This window comes from Nicotiana tabacum, chromosome 11 (assembly GCF_000715075.1).
Source record: "Nicotiana tabacum cultivar K326 chromosome 11, ASM71507v2, whole genome shotgun sequence".
Taxonomy (NCBI): Eukaryota; Viridiplantae; Streptophyta; class Magnoliopsida; order Solanales; family Solanaceae; genus Nicotiana; species Nicotiana tabacum.
Genome location: NC_134090.1, coordinates 126482362 through 126491236, shown reverse-complemented (window position 1 = coordinate 126491236; position 8875 = coordinate 126482362). Strand labels below are relative to the sequence as shown.

The 8875-nt window shown below is 37.1% G+C and overlaps 1 pseudogene; it reads right to left on the bottom strand.

The window, feature by feature from the left end:
- Positions 1-3935: 3935 nt before the first annotated feature.
- LOC107815647 (putative pectinesterase 8) lies at positions 3936-7607 on the bottom strand (annotated as a pseudogene).
- Between the last annotated feature and the right edge of the window lie 1268 nt (positions 7608-8875).

The following is an 8875-nucleotide window of genomic DNA, read 5'->3' as shown; positions in this document are numbered from 1 at the left end:
AGAACCACGGAACCCGGGAACGCCTAATACCTTCTCCTAGGTTAACAGAATTCCTTACTCGAATTTCTGGTTTGCGGACTGTTAACAGAGTCATAATTTCCTTGGTTCGGGATTCAACCGATGACTTGGGACACTATTAATCTCCCAAGTGGCGACTCTGCATATTAATAAATAAATCCCGTTCCGATTGTCCTTTAATTGGGAAAACTCCTTTATGCCCTTGCGGGTGTAGTGAAAAAGGAGGTGTGACAAAAGGTTCGAAGGGTCAGAAAATCCTCCTCTTCTTCTTCTATCTCCTGCTTTCCCGATTCGGTCGAGGCTGGTGGCTGTGATTGCTATTTAGTTTCTTGTTTACCTTTGATGCTCGACATTTCCGAGGTTGATAGCATCGATACCGGTATTGCCTCGTCAACTGCAAACATTCCTTTGCAGCATGCTGCTCCCCTTACACTATTTTCATACCGTCCAATATCGGGAATTTCATCATTTGGTGGAGAGTCGAAGGAACTACCCTCATGTTGTGGATCCAAGTCCTCCCGAGTAGGGCATTGTACCTCATATCGCCCTCGATCACGAGGAACTTGGTATTTTGAATGGTTCCAGCCACGTTCACCGGTAGAGTAATCTACCCTTTAGTTATTTCACTGGCCATGTTGAAGCCGTTTAAGACCCGAGCTGAGGGCACAATTTGTTCTTGTAGGCCGAGCTGCTCCACAACCCTCGATCGAATGATATTCGCCAAGCAACCTGGATCCACTAAAACGCGCTTAACTTGAACTTTATTTAATAAGATAGAAATTACCAGGGCGTCATTGTGGGGCTGAGAAATGCTGCTTCTTTGTCATTGAATGATAAGGAACCCTCGGGCACATAATCTCGGGTCCATTTCTCCCTGGTAATCAATACCTTAGTACGTTTGAATATGGTCCCTTGTGGATTATCGACCCTGCCGACTATCATATGAATGACATGTTGAGGTTCCTCCTGTTCATTTTTCCTGTTGGCGTCTCTGTCTCTGAAATGATTCTTGGCTCGATCGCTGAGGAACTCTCGAAGGTGGCCCTCGTTGAATAGTCGGGCTTCCTCTTCCCTTAATTGCCTGCAATCCTCTGTCTTGTGACCATGCGTGCCATATACTTGCACATCAAATTTGGGTTTCTTTAGGAAGGATCAGTTTGTATGGGTCTGGGCCATCTAGTATCTTTGATCCTTCTGATTGCCGATACAATGCCTGATGTGCCGATGCTAAAGTTATATTCCGATAGCCAAGGTGCCTCTATGGGATCGGCATGCTTTTCAAAACCACTTTTGCTCATATGTCCCCGAGAATTATGTCCTCGATTATTTCTTCGATCATTCCGAGTGAAATTGCATCCTGAACCATTATTCCTTCGATCTGCAGTGCATGGTTGATATCGTTCCCTATTCGACCTTGGTTCCCTGTCAACGTCCCTCTGGGTCTTAACTGCCAACTTGTTCGGATATACTGAACCGAAAGTGGCTCCTAATTGGTTGTCCTCGACCTTGATCTTCGATTGATGTCAATTGTGCACATCTGCCCAAGTTACAACTGGATACTCGACCAAATTTTATTTCAGCTGTCGTGTTACTATCGAACTCCGCTCGTTCAGCCATTGAGTGAAAGCTTGAACGACCCAATCATCTGTGACCGGTGGCAACTCCATACGTTCCATTTGAAATCGAGATACGAACTCCCTCAGCATTTCATTATCCCATTGTCTTATCTTGAAAACGTCCGATTTTCTTGTTGCAACCTTTATGGCCTCGGCGTGTGCCTTCCCAAAAGAATCTGCTAACATGGCAAATGAGTCGATGGAATTTGGTGGCAGGTTGTGATATCAAATCATTGCTCCATTTGATAGAATTTCCCCAATTTTTCTCAATAAAATGGACTTGATCTTATCGTCTTCTAAGTCATTTCCCTTTATTCTGCATGTGTACGAAGTGATGCATTCATTAGGATCGGTGCTCTCGTTGTATTTAGGTATATCCGGCATACAAAAGTTCTTAGGAATGGGCTTCAGAGCCGCACACTGAGGAAAAGGCTTTTGCACGAACTCTTTTGAATCCAAACCCTCTAAGATCGGGGGTGCCCCCGGTATCTGATCAACTCGGGAGTTGTATGTTTTCACTTTTTTATCATCATCTTCGATTTTCTTCTCTCCCAACTCAATTCTTTTGGTGAGCTCCTCGAGCATTTTCATAATTGTAGGATGAGTCTCTGATCCGTTACCATTTGACCTCTCTGTCACTGGCTCGGTATGGTGAGTGGATTTCCGGCTCGACCACACTCGGAGTTCTATGTTGACTTTGAAGCTGAGCAATAGCGGCCTGTTGAGTCTGTAGCATCTCAAATATTACCTGGAGACTAACTCCCCTGTCTCATGCGCCCTGTGTTCCTTGGCCACCAGATCGACCTTCCCTGCGCACACTCCCTTCGGGGTCCGCACCTAAATCCGCATTCAAAGCAATGTGCAAACTGACATCGACTGGATCAGCAACCGGTACTCCCTCGAGGTTAACCGATGGCACCCCGGCTCCTGGAGAAATTACATTTCGTTTTCCGTGTGAAACCCCAGACCATCATCACCATGTACGGGTGCGTTTTGTGAGTTTGACATGTTTTAATCTGAAAGCAAAAATACTTGGCAAGAACAAGCGTGAAATAATGTGTGTTATCTGAATCAACACTAAACAATCACTATTATCCTAAGCCCCACGGTGGGCACCAAACTGTTTATCCTGAAATTCGAGTAACAATTAAATTTGTATTGTGGTATTAAGGATATGTGATTTTATTCAATACCAATTGATAAACCAGGAATTACATAGATAAATTAAAGAATAAAGTAGATCAAATCACTGTGTAAGCTAAATCTCGACCTCGACTTGTGACAGTCTCGAGGTATGATGATGAGGATAAATGATAAAACAACTCTGAAAAATAGTAAATGAAATAGCAAGAGAGTAATGCACTTATATTTTCTTATCAGTGAACCGTGGGGTTACAAATGAATGGGATCCCTCTTTATATAATAGGGGAGTCCTAAATAAGGTACACTTCTAATTACAGTAAGAAATCATATTTGACAACTGTCTAACCGTCGAAGACCAATCCATTCCGAAATTCACGCCGTGATCTCTGGCCCGTTGTGGGTATCACGCTCTTTCCGTTACTGAATCGTAACGGTATCATCTCGATGCATGCCTTCTTCTGACCTCGGTAAATGATGTCGACCCCGACATTGGAAAGGAGTTTCGACCCCGAGTTCAGCGTCCTGGCCTTTCGATGTGGTATCATTTTTTCCATCGGAGCACGAAAACGGGTAGCCCCGATTTCTAAAGTATACAGTATCTTTTTTATATTTAAAAAAAAAAAAAAAAAAAAAAAACTTACTCTGAGATGCTGCTCTTGGTCTTGATTTCCGGAAAATAAAATTTGTATTTCGAAATCAACTCATTTGTTTTCGGGTTTTTCTTAACTTTCATATCCTAACGGTAATAGGTTGTTTACATCAATCCATGAATGGTCGACCCAAGCCCACGTCTCGGAATCGGTTAATGGTCACAAAATCCGAACACACGTTCAACCACGAGTCCACCCATATTACTCAAATTCGATACCTAAACCTCGATCAAAACCTCAAAATTCGGTCTAAGAATCTCACACGTTCCTCCTCCCCCCCCCCCCAATTTCACAGCCCAAATCCTTAATTAAATGAAGAAATTAATGATATATTAGTGGAATATAATATTCTTGTCAAAAGATTTTTTATTTCAAACATTCAAAACCAAAATCTCTAATTAAAGATGTATAAATCTTAAGCATCCTATTATATCCCTTAAAGATCCATTATTAATTAGGTTCTAACTTAAATAATTCGACCTACACAAGGTTCACAGAACACCGAATATAACTAGAATATTCATTTTGTTCTACTAAAGAATGATACACAATGTACAGTACAACAACAATATCTTCTTCACAATATGAAGAAATCGAAGAAAACAATACAGTAATTTGGTGTATCCATCTTTGCGCAAAGTAATATATTCGTACGTCAATTTCAAAATAGGAAAGAATAATTTGTAGAATGACGTAACTATGAAAGAAGAATATTATTCTAGTTAGAGAAAGATTGTAGCCATTGATCAGCATCAATGAAAGACGAGCTGAGGAAAGGAAGAGCTTGGGTGTCATTAAGCTTTTGAACGTATGGTGCCCTCTGCGACATATTTGATCCTGCACCTGAGCAATTATACTCCCCATAGAATATTGTCCTGTACTCAATATTTCTAATCAGTTCATAAACTCTACATTAAGAGACAGAACAGAATCTTAAGTGATTAGGTTACAAAAATCATGTTTTGTAATAGTAGTAGTGTATTTAAACATAACAGAGATACTAGATAATTAATCAAATATATATGAGTCATAATTAATATAGTGATATTTGTTGAAACTTGTGGTGGCAAAATGGATAATAATAAAAAAAAAGTTATCCGTCCATATTATCCACTAAAAAATGTGTTGGACAATGAACTTTTTTAAAATGGGTCATATATGGATAATATTTATTATCTCTTAAAAAAATGGATAACCAACAGGTTTAACTTTTATATTTGCTAAGACTCAAATCAGCGGCTCCTCAAGTTTGGGAAACTAGGAATTCTCCCAAAGGTAATCATATTCAAGAAGCCATGAATAATATTGATATCCATATTATCCGCCGATTAACTCATTTTCTATCCGTATTAAATGAATCGGGTCGAATAATTTATTCGATTTTTGTATTACCTATTTTAAACCCACCCATATCCGTGCGAACTCGCCCGTTTAATTTGCCAACCCTGGTTGAAACCTTGGAGCTTCTGACCAAACACTAATCATCACGGTTTACAATCAAATGGGAGAATACAATATCGTCCGATATAGTTATAGTTGCGAATTTGGTTAAACATATAACTTTTTGCTCAAACGTTATATCAGATTTATATTTCATAACTCGTATTTTTAACTCAAAACTGTCTAAATCCTAGATGGAGAGAGGGGGGAATATATATTATATTAGTGAAATGAACTTAACTGGTCTCTTGAAGGGTCATTGAGGTCGTTCCAGCCGTCAGGAGAGATAATATCAGTCATGAAAGTGTTGGCGAAGACTACAGTAGAGAAAGGCCTCCATGCTCTGCCTAACCAAATCCTACCACTTCCTCCCACATTGCAGTTTACGAACGCAAATCCACTGTCTTCCTCTTTGGAAGCTCTGCCGTGTGCTGTCACTGCTCCATTTATCGACCTCGATCCTGGACTCGCCATTGATATCAACTCGCAGTTCTGCACTTCAATTATCATCACATTTTAATTATTTCTCGTTCCAATTTATATGGTGGCGTTTGACCAGGTACAGAGTTTATAAAAAAATAAATTAAATTTATGGTCGAAAACAAGTCATAGACTTTTTGCAAATAAATAAATAAATTATGGCAAAATATATAATAAATGTCGTCAACTAGATAACAATGTTTAGCTTAAATTCTATTGTAGCTATTAATATATTATTAATCTTAATGTTGGCGAAACTTATAAGGATATTATAGATTTTTTTTCTACAGACTAAGTGACCATTGAATGTATGTTCGAAGTGTTTTAAATCTTCTTTTCTTCTTCCAATATAACATTTCCTCTACATCATTCCAATTTCATCAGTGTCCCTCAAGGGACTAAAATCTTCTCCTTTTGGCCTCTTAAAACTTGCATGAGTGTGTTGTCCCCAACTAACACGGCTACATACACCTAAAGTATTTTCTATTGTTATCTTTTGTAGGCGGATTCAGGATTTGAAATTTAATGAGTTCAACTTTATTCTAAATTAATTACTGTTACAATTATGGGTTCAATCTAATATCTGTTGAGATTTTAATACATTTTTACATATATACCTATATTTCATGTCGAAAGTTATGGGTTCAGATGAATTCATAGCCAAAAAGCTACATTCGCACATGATTATCCCCTAGACGGATATACAAAGTGTATTTTCTTTACAGTGATAAAAACTATATATATCTACTCTCGTGATTGTTCGCAAAGTGCGCCTATCTACCTTAATATAGTATATCTAAATATATATATATATATATATATATATATATATATATATATATATATATATATATATATATATATATATATATATATATATTCAGATAACTTTCTGCATTTCTTCTAAAGTGATTTGCCATTGCCAAAAACGAAGTCGATGGAACCTTGAATATAACATTCCTTGAAGTAATGGCGACCCCTATCGTCATGGAGGGTATCCTGAGCTCCAAAAAATCCACAACCCCAGAAGGCAGCTTGGTCTCCTCCTATCCTAATGGCCACTGCTTGTGCTCCTACCGCACCCGGCCCTGGAATCGGAGCTACATTCTGTATTCACAAACATAACGACGTGTAAAGGATATAAGTTATATACACTGACAATTTAATTCGTTATTGTTGGTGCATATAACTTAACTCTATGCATTTTTTTCCAACAACACATTACGACAAGCTATTACTTTGCACAATATAGGAGTAGTAATTACGCTTTCATTAGAGGAAATTTCCTTCTTTTTTTTATTTTATGTTTTGATGCATTATTAAGATGAATGAATAGAGTAGGGCAAGGGTGATATACCATGAAACTTATATTCTTAGCGATGAAGTTGGTGGAGAATACTTGGACAGAGCCACTGTAAAATGTGCCACGTGAAGAATTGGCATTGTCATTATATACAATAGCTGTTGAAGTATACCCTTGCCCTTGAAAGGTGATATTAGGTTTAGTTTTTGGAATAATGACCTTTTCACTGCATACACAATAACAAAATTATTGGTTTTAGTCAGATAATACCTTATACTCAACAACAAACAAGGAATAAAGTTATTACAAGAACAATAAGATCAACAATGATTTAACTAATTGTACACACAGAATCTAAAGAGCTTTTACACCACTAGTACGTACTGTAATTTAATATGTTCGTAGAAGGTTGTCTACCTTATTTTTAAGGTAACTTGTTTCACTTATTAACTACGCAGACTTACCTGTAGTTATCTTTAAGGTGACTCGATAGACTGTAAATGTTTTTCTACACTGTTATTGTATAGAAGTAGAACTCAAGGATAAAGGACTTACAAATATATGCCACTGTTGATCCAAATCAAGCTCCTTGTCGCGCTGAAATTCCCAACTGAATCAACAGCAGCTTGCACGGTAGTGAAATTGCAGCAACCATTATGATCAACACAGAGAATGGAGGTTGTAGTAGGATCTATAGTTGGGAAATTTGGGGAGAAATTGTCACATATTGATTGTTTTTTGTCATCACGGTGATGACGATGATGACCTCGATGAATATTGCTGTGAATTATTCTTGAGATAATAGGAGATGATAATTCCTCAAAAGTTAAACGATCAAATATCTTAAAGGAAATTGATGCCAAAATGGCCACAATTGCAATGGAAAGAGGGAAATATATGCCTTTAGGAATATTCATTTTTATTATTGGAGCTAAAAGAAAGAAGGTGAGAGATATATTAATTGAGAGGATGAGATATTTTTAAATAGGAAATCTTGGATTAATATATATACTTGGAAAAACAAGAGGGAAAAAAAGGGTAAAAAGAGGAGTACATGAATGAATGAAGTGTAAGAATGGTTTGACATGTCTTGCAAATTACCCTGTCCCTTTTGGTTACTTTTTTGCAGAATGCACGTACCAACCTGACTTGACACCTTTGTCACACTGTAATTCCTAAGTAACTGATATTAGAAAACAGCATAAAAGACTTCTATTAACTGGCATGACAATATAAGAAGCATTAGGTGACATTATAAAATACTACTAATTAGAAGCTTTATAGATGTTTTTGTGGCAATATTTTGGGTTTTGGTGACCAGGGTGGCTTGGACGAGATAGAGGAAATTAGTTCAGATAGCTTGATTAGGTGAAAATGGATTATAAAGTGTCATAATGGTTTCGGACCTTATCTAACATCGTTATATGGTAGAGTAACAATCCACCTTTTGATGAAGAGAACAAAAGCAATCCTTGTATTAATTACAATCAATCAAATACGCCTTAATCACAAATTAGTTGGACTCAGTTATGCGAATTCAGATCCATATGCTATGGATTTCATAGTTAGATTAATTTTACATTGATCATTAACATATATGTTCTACCTATTATTTGACCGAAAAATGTTAAGTTTTTTGCTAAACTAATTAAATAAAATGATAATGGGTAAATCATAGTTAAACATAATAAATCCTAGATCTGAAATTGATAAATGTGAATAACGTAAAATCGCACTCAAAGTTATTTCATACCAAGGGGTGTTTAATGGCACTGTTATAAATGTATAATGGAGTAATGACAAGCAATAAATATACTAAATGACAATACATATAAATAGAGAGAATGATTCACCCAAATATTCAATGAGGTGGATGATTCTCTCTCTGAGAATGGTGTAAGACCAATAAACGTGGGAATATAGAAAGCTTTCTTGGATCTGATGTGACAAAGCTTGAGACCAACAACAAATCGAATATTTTTGTAAAGACAATGTTTGTAATTTACTTTATCAGAGTCAACTTTTCAAGAGAGAGCTTATCATATAGAATATTACATGCCCCTTTCTTTTCTCTATTCCTACTTATATGGGACATATCCTTTAACTAACTGAAAGCACAAGTGCAGAGAATATTCTATAGAATATTTCTCTAAAATTTGAGTGCTCGACCTCGACCTCGACCCTAACCATTTAGCTCTCCAATAGGTTCATTCTTAAGTGCGACC